Source organism: Notothenia rossii (genome assembly GCF_949606895.1).
Source record: "Notothenia rossii genome assembly, chromosome: 2".
NCBI classification, from domain to species: domain Eukaryota; kingdom Metazoa; phylum Chordata; class Actinopteri; order Perciformes; family Nototheniidae; genus Notothenia; species Notothenia rossii.
In genome coordinates this window covers 33,196,857-33,207,383 of record NC_136904.1, presented here as the reverse complement: position 1 = coordinate 33,207,383, position 10,527 = coordinate 33,196,857, and the positions used below count along the sequence as shown (strand labels likewise).

At 38.3% G+C, this 10,527-nt stretch overlaps 1 long non-coding RNA gene across 1 annotated transcript in view; it reads right to left on the bottom strand.

The window, feature by feature from the left end:
* Positions 1 to 7,820, bottom strand: part of LOC307030053 — a 16,471-nt gene extending 8,651 nt beyond the window's left edge. The window contains exon 1 of the long non-coding RNA XR_013805510.1: positions 7,692 to 7,820. This is a non-coding gene — a long non-coding RNA (uncharacterized lncRNA). The remainder of the gene's footprint in view (positions 1 to 7,691) is intronic.
* Positions 7,821 to 10,527: the final 2,707 nt, after the last annotated feature.

Genomic DNA, 10,527 nt, shown 5'->3' with positions numbered 1-10,527 from the left:
GCTGGCGTTAATGAGATTCCTCTGCACTATAGTACGGAACGGAAATGGCTTTCTGACTCACTGCCAAGCGTTAGTGAAATCAAAAGACAATCTTTAAAGTGTGTTTTACATTTTATATAAAACACCAACTCTATTCCTACTTAAAGCACCAGCAGCATCAGTATCTAATCATGCTGATATTTAGTTTTGTCTATATATTTATTAAATCACGTCTTTTCAGGATTATCCCTACACCTAATTGTAATCAGTTTTCATTGGAACTACTTATACAGTACTAGTTCCAATGAAAATGTTTAAAGAGAGGTCTGTCTGTCAATTATACCGAATAATAGGGACATTGCTTCTTCCCGTAAATACCTTACATTAATCTAAAATGCCATGGTTGCAGGTCAGTCTTATTTTGGCAAGATGCTCTCAAAATACCAGACTGATGTAACACACATGATAAATAGCATGGCTTCTTTTCCCAACTTATCTTCTGCCAACATCCAAATGTAACTTTTGTCTTTAGTTTCTGTCCTTTGTGAGTTATTTATCCCAAATAACCTCACTTTACTTGTCTGTCAATCATCTCATCTGTTCTCAGCTGTGCTTTACTCTCAGCTTGATTTGAAAGTGATGAACAATTTCAATGTAGGCCTGCCATTCTGTAGCTGTTTAAAAAAATAAGGTTGATTATTTGTTGAATGAAAATAGTGCCGTATGAGCTCCCCTCACAAGCTTTCCTAACCAGGTCATACAAAGTAAAGATTAAACCAAGACAAAAGCTAACTCGGTCCAAGGTATGATGTTGAACAATATCTTCCTCTCATGATGTGCCTCTGTGGTGGAAACCAGAAGATGGAGCTGTTTCTTAACAAATATCAACTGAACCTGAGTCAGCTCCTGTTGTGGTTCTGGCCCTGCTGGTTTATCGTGTATTCACAGAGGTTAATTCTCACCATGCTTGAAATAAATCCTGCTCAGCACTTAGCATATATTTGCTCTTTTGTTGTATAATTTCAATCTTATGTAATTTAAGTTAAAAGTGTGGTCTAATGTTCTCTTGAAACAGCATACGAGATACAACTGATGTAGTGCATGGAGACTTTCTGTCCATCAAAGATACCTCAGCAATATTGAAGAAGCTTTCAAATGTTCCATTTTCTTTTTGTGTAGTCTAGGGAATTCTGATTCAAGTTAAAAGATCAGAAATTGTTTTACAATTCCTTGCTTCAGTAATCACATTATTGCAATCACTACAAAACATTTCCATTTCATCTGAAGGTTGACGGTATGAACCAAATTATAACACCTTTGTGCTTTGGCAATTTTAGAATGTCACATCACAACCTGTTAAACTCAAGAAAAACACCCAAAGTGTCTTTTTATGCCTTCAGGCCGAGTTTTACCAGACAACATATTACTAAATGTACTTTTGAGTAATTTTCTTATAACATATTTACCTTAAAAAACACAACTGCTGTCGGCTTGGAAAAATACTAGCCTTTTAACAATTTCTATATTTCTGAATATATGGAGTGGGTACAGTTGTTATCAAATTGTAAATATTTTTTCTGTCTTACATTTATTTTTAAATTGACATTTGCAATTCAATGACAGATATGTATTTTAACTGTAAAGTTTAAATGGTCTGTTGAATGTCAAAAGCGGTATTCTGACTGTGACGACAGCCATTAAATACAGAAAAAAGTGATAATTCTGTATCTAAAGTAAGAATTGCAGTCACCACGTTGCTGTTTTATAAAAATTAAATATTCCCATATAAAGAGCAGTGTGCATTATTACTTCCTGCAGTCTGAATAATAAATGCCCTTTCATTAGAAAAACATCAGCTGTTAACAGATGTTCAAGTCTTGTATGGACCCTCTTCTGTTAAAGAAGAAACCAACATGAATGATGTCTCATCAGTGAACAGAAGATTAAAGCTAGCCACTATTGACCTTTGAGCCTGTAGTAATCTCCCTACAGAGACATTTCTCTAGTTGGACTGTCAAACAGAAATACATTATGTCTATCCACCTGCACGGAGAGAAAAGCTCAGTGACTACATTGAGTCATTACAACAACTCTAATAACAGCTGCTCTCCACATTTAATTATCGAGAAACTCTTAGTTTTATGTGCTTGTTGCTGGACAGCAGCTTTTTCAGTTTTTTTGTAGTGAACTATTTGAATAAATATAATTAATAACTTCATATCACAGTATCCAACACAACGTTGAACTACTACAAGACATATCTTGTGTCTCAATGTTCCTACTTCTGTACTTACAATTTCTATATTGAGTGCATCAGAGTTATCACACTGACAAGTATGGTATAACGAAGTACAGAGTGAAATGATTTGATAAAGCTGCTAGCTTGTGTCAATAGCCACTTCTAGTGAGGGCACTGGATTGGAATAGTGTACAGGAAGTATCCAGATTGAGAAACAGAAATACTGAATTAAGCCCTGCATTAAGCTAGCTAATATAGAAAAGTGTACGATAATACACACTGTATGGCAAGAAGTATGCAGACAACCAAACATTATACCAATATTTGATTGATGAACACCTCATCCCAAAACCATAAGCGTTAACCAGATGTTACCATTCAGACACAAGAGCATTAGTGAGGTTGAGCAATAATAAAGGTTGTCCAGAAAACTGGAAAAACAATATATTTAAGGACTAGCTGTTTGCAAAAAGGCTTGATACAGTTTGGTTTTAGGTCTGCCCTACATTGTTGCTACAATATTGAGAGTACACTGTTTTCGAAAAGCATTGTCATCTTTGCGAGATGAGCTTTGTTTTAGTCCTTGCACCAATAGATCAGTCTATTTGGACAAAAAATCTTAAGAAACAGACATTTTGAGTTCCTAGAAGAACAAATGTTGAGGTTTCTATCCACACCCCGCTCTTCTCCGAGGTATACATGATGATGAATCCATGTTAACAAGTGACCATTAAACTTCTGCAGATAATCAAAAGTGCCTTTTAAAAAGCCATTTAGAAAGCGGAACAAGTTAAAAGCATAGAAGAAGCGCAAACTACTTGCTACACCTGTGAAAGTGTTTCTATTTTAAAAATTCAGAAGTGAGTGTCAGCTCATTTTTACATGTTTCCTATGCTGAGATCACAGTTTGAACAAGGACACTATCATATTAAAAAACCTGGGCTTCATGCTCCGGAGAGTCTATACATTTTCTCATCAATCAACAACTGTAAAAAAGACACAAATGACATTTGTGTAATTATTCTATAAACACCTGCTACAAGTCGTTCTGAACATAAAGGATTAGAGAAGCTTTTACTGTATTTCTCCACATTAATTATTAGCCTGATTATTACTAAATCATTGCCTATGTAAATGTCAGAAGTGGCTTTGTCCAATCCCCATTCCTGATGTTAATATGTATCACACATATAAAGAATACTGTGGATGAATTGAATTGATGTCAAACTTCCTTTGGGTGATTGAATCAGTTTGTGCTCCAAATCCTCCAAATATATATTTTTTTATAATGGTTCTTTGTCCTTGGATGACACATAGAGGCTTTGTCCAGTTTGACGCCCTTTAACGACAGGATAGCATCATTCCTTTGTGCCTTCCAAAATCATTACAAGTTGTTATTGAAAAATAATTCTGCTTTGTGATGTGACAAATCTTTGGTTACGGTTTGGAAAGGTAAAGCAAAGAAACAACCGTGACCTTTGTGCTCACAGAAACAAAACTAAGCACGTTGGTAAGGCCATGATCCTCATTCAAACCCAGAACATTTCTCCCAGATATGACCATCAGGATATCCATCCATCCATCCATCCATCCATCCATCCTCCATCACTTATCCTGAGTCGTGTCTCTGTGGAAGCAGTTGCAGCGGAGGGCACTAAACTTCCCTGTTCTCATTGCAAACATCACTGGCCTCATCAATCAGCTCTGACTGGGGGATTGCAAGGTTCTCCCAGGCCAGCGTGGAGATATAATCCCTCCACCTCGTCCTAGGTCAGCCCCTTGGTCTCCTCCCAGCTGGACGTGCCTGGAACAGGGAGGCAGCCAGGTGGCATCCTTACCAGGTGCCAAACCATCTCAACTGGCTCCTTTCTACACAGATGTCAGCAGCTCTACAATGAGTCCCTCATGGAGGATTGAACTTCTCACTTTATTCCTAATTTCGACATTATTTATACAGTCATAAAAATGATTGGCAGGACAATGATTTCTTAACAGCTGTTGAGTTGCTCTTTAATGATTCATGTAACAAGTGTGTTTTGATCACTCAGATTGCACATGTTCAAACAAAATGCTTGTTTCAAATGCTGTCCCTGTACGAAAAATTAATTATACTATTTATACAAATGTTTACAATGGTGATTAAGCTAGCTCATGAGATGAATTCAGTTTTTAGCCTGATGGGAGCAGCAGAACAAGCTTACCAAACTGACATATTATATTTTTGATAAAGTTGGCCATCTACACATCCAATATATCAACATTAGCAACTTGCTATCTGCCTGAAAATGTAAGTAAATTACTCACTCCACCAGCTACTGTGAACTACAGTAGGTTGATGAAATAAAATGAAAATGAACCAAAAGAGTGAAGGTGATAAGAACCTAATGGATGATTTAGAGTTCTGAAGGACCGAAGCTTTCGTTACGATTCTCTCTGGGTTCTTCACTATGGGCGACCCCTTTCACATTAGACATTTAATGTCATAGGCTTTATGAATTATGAATTACATTAAAATGAAGCAGTCTACTTCTGATCCCTGGTGACATGATGCACATGTAAATGAGCTTCATGCGGTTCATCAAAGAGTGACTTCACCATTTCAAAGGACTCAAGAGGTAAAAATATTTACTATTCACAAAAGTCAAACATTTATTTAAAAAAAGAGCTGTGTTTTTTTTTCTGCTTGGTTTGCTACTCGATATCAGATATATATCTTGAAACCCTTTGGCCCATTAAATCAAACAGTTGTTATATTATATAGCATGATGGTTGTGATTCAAATTCAAGGCCCATATTGCTTTATTGTCATATGCACAGTAGCTACAGTGTAGAAATGGCAATGAAAATCTTAAAGGGGACCTATCATGCAAAATGCACTTTTTGATGTCTTTTATACATAAATATGTGTCCCCGGCAGTGGCGGCTGGTGAAAAATATTTTTGGTGGGGCTATGGCTTTGGGAACACTCAAATTATTTAATTCCCATTTAAAATCAGGAGACTAAATATGAACAGTGTGTGTGTGTGTGTGTGTGTGTGTGTGTGTGTGTGTGTGTGTGTGTGTGTTCAGGGCTCGACATTAAGGACTGCCCGATGGCCCGGGGCCATCTAGTATTTAGCTCGGGCAATGAAGCCTCACCTGCTGATTGCCCGATCGGGCAATCTATTATGCCAGTATCATGCAGCTCGCGGATCCAGTAATGAGTGACCCGACAGTAAAACTAAACATATCTATAACTAGTTTAGGTAGTTTGAGAGGTAATTAAAATAGCTACGTGTGATATTCTAACCTGAAGTGTGTGTTTTGTTCCGCTCACCGCTGCATGTGATCATGCAGAGCTGCGTGTCGACTCGTCAGCAGCAGTTGATCTCTCTCTCCCGTCAGATTAGACTTCACTCGCGTTTATGTCCATATCGATCAGATCCAGCTAGTTCTAGCTAATGATATGAGTACCTGCTTATTAAAAGACACCTAAACAATAAGTTTCGCTATGCAACCGGGTGAGGCCACAAAGTATAGCGCAGCATTATGCATTTGTTTACATGCCCACCGGAACCCCGAGGCATTACCAACAGATCAACGCACAATCAACCCAGACAGGACATCTCTTTCTCCACATTACTTGTTAGACATTAGAATCAATTGACTATTATTGTCTGTCACATACTCTTCTTGTCTGTCACATAAGTGGCGCAACTAAAGCGGTATTGCGCTAAAGGGAAATTATTTTGACCGAAGAGATTTAGATTTGCCGGCTAACGGGAACTCCGACGTCACCATGTTGTGTGCTTCGCGGATGCGCTCGGCTCCTCTCGACTGCTGCTCGGGTCTGCTCGGTCAGCTTCCGGATGAGGAAGCATTCATTCGACCAACTTACAATAGATAACATTACAAACATTTTTAACAGGGGTCATAATAGTGTAAATAATGTTTGTTTTGGCAGTTATAACTGAATGTAATGTTTTCTACATCTGGGAAGGCATTTGCCTTCATCAGATGGAAAGTGTCTTGACCAACAACTTAAGTATTTCTTATAGCTATGCAGGGCATGCAAGCGAGCAAACAAGAGCAAACAAACAAGTGAAATCAAGAATAAAATTGAAATTGTACAATATAATATTGTGGTGATTCATCTTATAATTCAGTCTAGAGAATGCACCAGACAGCATCTACAGGAAGACCTGGAAAAATAATTTTTTTAGGGGGAGGCCCCCCAAACCCTTCGTGCCATTTCGTCCACGCGCATTTTTCAGGGCAATCTCTATTTTGCTCAGGGCCATCTGTAAATTAGCTTAGATCTCCCAAAATCCTTAATGTCATGCACTGGTGTTACTTGCCAACCCTTCCGATTTTCGCGGGAGACTCCCGCATTTCTCCCGATTTCTGACAAAATCAAATTTACTCACGACTGTTTCCACTCGGACTCTAATACAGCTACACCATTTGTTTGGTTTCCATGGTAGCGCGTCTCTTTAGCAGCCCGCGCAATTCAAAGTCTGAGAGGGTGAGGAAGATGAAAACTGAACAAGAATCGACAACTCGAACCTCTGCTCACTCCTTTCCTGTAAAATACAGGTCCAGCCCACACATATGCTCCATGGTGCCACAGGCATTGCCCTTACAACTACAATAAGCATGTAAATGTTAATCTACAGCTCCGGCGTCCCACTCGCACCGGAGTCTCCACCTTCAACCACTGTAGCGTCACCTTGGATACGAGTCTAAACAACACACAGGCCAGGGCGCTGACAGGGCGCCCTTTGAGCATCAGATCTGACGACGCTGATTGGCTGAAATTATGTTTCGGCGGCATAGTTTACAGATAGCAACAGTTAGCTTGTTGGCTGCTGCTGCTCTGGCTGAGGGCTCTTTCTTACCGCCCGGACGAGAGAGGGTAATGAATGATACACGCTGCGGCCAGGCAGGAAACATGTGACTTATCAGTAACTTTAGACATCGTAAAACAATTTTAAACGAGATTTTATTGTAGATTGTACATTTTACTGATACCAACTATATAATATTTACCTTGTTCATTAAAAATAAAGATTAAAAAAAAAAAAAAAAAAAATTTTAAATATATTTTTTAATTTATTTTTTATTTTTTAATGACAATCAAACATGTGGGAAGAGGGGGGGCGGCGCCCCTAGCTCCCCTATGGGCCGGCCGCCACTGGTCCCCAGTGTGTCAGGAAACTCACACAGCGTGAGAAAATAAAACCCCCTCTCTTTTCCTCCGTACCCAAATCTCTAAAAACGGGGGTACAACGGAGCTGATCCAGATTTGCGGCCAATATGACGTCAAATCGGCGGCGGACCCACAGCACTATCAGAAACGTTGCTATCAGAAGCAATGCCCAACTCTTTTGGACGTAATATGGTCGGTGTTTACTTTAGCATCGCTAACACTCAGAGCTAACCTGTCCAGGAGAGAGCATGTGTGTGAAGAAGCAGGAAATAAAAAGGAACTCACCTTGTGGTATGACCGGCAAGAGAAAAAGCCTTTGAGCTCCATACTGTTTCAGAAATTGTCACGATCTGTCTGTGTTGTGTTTTGTCTTGTCTTGTTTAGATCTGTCTTTGGTTTTCTGTCTGCGTTGTGTTTTGTCTTGTTTAGATCTGTCTGTGCTTCCCTCTCGTTAGTTTCCCTGGTGTGTCTAATTTACCCGATTGTGTTCACCTGGTGTCCCTGTGTTTTCTCCTCCCTCCTCACCTGTGTCTTGTTTGTATGATTAGTCTTGTGTGTATTTAAGTTCTGTTTTTTCTGTCTGTCTTTTTCGGTTCGTCTTGTGTAATGACTTGTTCTGGGGTGAGTGTTCTGTTCAGTCTTTGTTAATAGTTTAGCCTTGAAATAAAGGAGTTATTTTTGTCAATTTAATCTGCATTTGGGTCCTGCTTCCTACACACACCGTAACAGAAATAATCCTTGATCTAATAATCCTTGCGTTTCATCACCGCAGCATATCAGCTATATCTTCCGGGTCCCCCATGAGCCGGCATAAGCTCCGCCCCCTCTTATTATTATAATTTATGTATTTATTATTATTTAGCCTTTTATTTATACAGGTAAAAATCTCATTGAGACACAGGGTCACTTCATAGACATGTTTTCTTTTCTTTTTTTTATATATATATATATCTGAGACCTATGCTATTGCCTAAAAATAGCATGATAGGTGACCTTTAAGTCCCAAACTCAAACATTGCAACATAGTTATATAGGACAAAATTAGTTATATAAAACAAATACAAAAATGTAAATAGTGCAAGAAGAAACAGTAAAATAGATCAGCATAATATATTGCAGATTATGTTGCAAGACCAATGTGGAATGAATGCAGATGAAGTGAACTATATACATGTCACAAAAAATAAATAAATGCTATAAGCTAAATGAAGCAGAGGATGTTATAAGTGACCAAGTAAATGCAGGAGTCTATATAGATGTAAAAAGAATATATACAAGAACAGAATATTTTACGGTTACATTAAATTAAATACTATGATGAAAAATAACACACATTTGTTAAGTTTTTTTTTATTAAAGTGAAGTATTTATTTGAAGGATGTTTGAAAATGACAATCTCCTTTTTAAAAACGTATCCTGTTGAAGACATTCATTCTGAAATATCCAGCTGTTGGGATCTTCTCTTCCAACTGACCTCACTTGTCACTTTGAGTTGCCACGTTATGGCTGTCAAAAGCTTGGAATAGTTCAACGATTATTGATTTTTGTTTTCTCCTCATCTTGAGTGGCTCCGTATCTACCTCTGACTGTGACAGAAACTTCAGATTGAAATTGATTTCAGTCCCAGTGGAGACATGGCAAGTTTAAAATGCAATAATGGTTTGATAATTCATCTGTTTGTTGTGTAACATGAAACTATTTGCACACTTTGTTGAAAAATCATTTGTAGAATAATTTGTAGACGTAGATGCTGCAGTCCGCTTCAGGTGCAGATCATCAGCAAACGCTAAGAGTGGATGTGGTAGATATTGCTATCCAACAAATACATTAAACAACTGATTATGAATCAGTTGGTTATTACTTTGGTCCAGACAAAAATATCTTAAAAAATATGGGATAGATTGCCATTACATGACATTCTTGTTTCCCAGAGGATGATCCCTCTGACTTTAGGGCCCCCCTGACCTTTCATCCTTTTATTTTTTGGCTTTATGGTTTTCTATAAATGTTCATGACATTTCATACAGATACTTATTGGATGCTGTAAATGTATTTAGTTTTTCTCTAACATAATCATCAGGTCAAACTGAAGTGCTAATAAGCAAATCCAAGCATGCTAAGTCAGTTTTGGAAAATGCTGCCGAGCATAAGCATGTTAGAATTGTCATGGTGAGCAAGCTAGCATACTGATGTTAGCACCAAGCTCAAATGACCTCTGTACCTACAATTATATGATTAAAGGTTTGATCTTGAGCATGACAACATCAGGTAACGGATATAATTAAAACCAAACAGCTACGTATTTGGAGATGTTTTATCAATGATCAAAATAGTTGATTTTTTATCTTCTGTCAATTGAGTGATTGATTCACTAACTAATAGCTGTCTACCTGCACAGAGAAGGAAGTCACACTCCCTCTTTGAATTGTATTCTAATCCGGTCCATGCTTTATTTACATTGTTATTTAGGTCTCATGTGCATGTTTTAGTCCTGATTTTAGCTATCTTATTGCCGCTGCTATGCGCTTAGGCTACCATTTACGGCCGTCCTGACCATAGACTGTGTATATAAAGGTCCTGACCCACAGTTTGTTATTGAAGTCCATCTCTGGTTCCCCGTTAGGTAACACTATTAGCTCTGTCAGTTGTGTTCTTTTTGCACTGTTATAGCTGTTAGCACTGTTAGCCGTCGCCATGTTGAATCTTAGATATGCTGTTAATTACGTATAAGGCAGGTTTAATGCTCTTACATTTTTTTTGACTGTTGCAGCTTAGAAATGAATAAAACATTAATTATATAAAAATAATTACATAAGATAATTGATTTAAAGGTCCCATGTCATGCTTTGCCAGTTATTACCCATCCCCTTGTGTGTTATGAAGGTTTTTATGCATATAAACGGTCTGCAGAGTCACAAACACTAAAAGTACACCCTGTAGCGAGTAAAACTCTAACACAGTCTATGCTGCCCCAAAACGCCATTGTTTACTTCCTGGGTACTGTGACGTGTGAATACCCAGAGAGGCCACACCCTCTGCCCGCATTTCACGAAACAAAGCTTCACAAAGCTTCCCAGGAGCTCCAACAAGCCGTTTAGGACAGAGAGTGAATAGCGGTGAA